We start from the raw sequence: 1,493 nt of genomic DNA on the forward strand, positions 1-1,493 counted from the left end.
GTGGAGGGAGGGCACAGAAGGGGAAGACCCTCTATGAGGTGGATTGATTCGGTGACTGGGGTAATCGGGATGGGTGTGTCGGAGGCAGTGCTATTGGCACAGGACAGAGGATAGAGCAGGGTTTAGGGGTGTTGTGCATAGATAGGGTTGCTATGAGTCGCAAGCGACTCAACGGCGCATAACAACAACAACAACACCCCATCCTGTTGCTACCAAGCCAAAGGTCAGTGACTTTTAATCCGAGGCCCTCATCCTGTCTTTCATTGTTTTTGTTCAGACATTCCTATAGGTCGTATAGCCCTGGTGTATAAGTTGCTGTACCGCAGTCACTTGTGGTTGCTGTGAGGCTGAACACTGTGACACTGATGAGTCAAACGAGTTAATGGTTGGCTATCCAATGCAGACAGAGAGTGTAGTGGAGCTCCCCATTTAAAACAAGCATCGAAGGAGGAGTGGCATTCACTTCCATAATAGCTTGCCTTCGGAAACCCTATGAACCTGGAGAGAAGATGAAAGACATCCAAGCATTGAGGACTCTCCTTCATAGGGTCGCTATGAGTTGCCTGTGAGTCAACAGCACTAAAAACACAACACCATCCCATCCTGTAATGTGAGAACAGTGACTTTACGGAGATTCAGGTGGATGGTCACCTCTGGCTTGCTGACACAGACATAAAAATTCGCGTTGGGAAGATCGAGTGCACAAGGTACAAGAAACTTTTTTCTTGGATTTGGTAGCTTATTTAAAAAAAACAAAACAAAAAAACCTGTTCTACACTGCTCTATTTTTCCTGATAAAATATTTAATCCTTCCATTACTATCAACGCAGCAATCACTGCATTAGTGGTAGCAATAGCAGTAATGATGTTCCCTGCCATCGATTTTATATTTCATGTTCATACTGAAAATATGCATTCTGAGATTTGCAGCAGAGGTGACAAAATCCATTGAGGGTCATTATTGACCCATATGATCTCAGTTCCATTCCTTTTTTCTGCTAAATGAACTCTCAGAGTTTTAATGCTTTGGGAAAACACACTTCCATAGCTCTTTACATCTAGAACCTGCTGGTCTTTCAGAGCTAAGTGGGGGTCATTTTGTTGATCTTATGAATTCATTTCTTCACCTCGTCTTTGTACTTCAGCCCAGTGCACTGGAGGTTTGTTTTTTGTTTTGTTTTGTTTTGTTTTGTTTTCCCTATAGTTTGTCCATAGTCAACAAATATCTGACACCATCTTTAAAAAGCTTGTTGAAAAGTTTGGGTCACAGCCAGTTGATTTAGCCCCACTCTTTAGTAGAAATACATTTAGTGTCACCATCTTCATGAGATGCTCTGGCTCTGGCTTCAGCTTCTGTTGGTTCCCACGCAGCTTCAGGGTCAGCTCTGTCAGGAGATACTTCTTTTTTTAATTATTATTAAATTTTATTAGTTTCAATGAACATTCACAGGGATTCTGGGCTTTCACTCCTTCGTTGCCGCACCATTCTCTCC

General features: G+C 42.7%; 1 pseudogene; it reads right to left on the reverse strand.

Moving 5' to 3' along the window:
- LOC102867620 overlaps positions 1–1,493 on the reverse strand; it is a 4,395-nt pseudogene that overhangs the window by 1,358 nt on the left and 1,544 nt on the right.

Source organism: Elephantulus edwardii, unplaced genomic scaffold, assembly GCF_000299155.1.
Source record: "Elephantulus edwardii isolate Elephantulus edwardi_28Jun2011 unplaced genomic scaffold, EleEdw1.0 scaffold00012, whole genome shotgun sequence".
NCBI classification, from domain to species: Eukaryota; Metazoa; Chordata; class Mammalia; order Macroscelidea; family Macroscelididae; genus Elephantulus; species Elephantulus edwardii.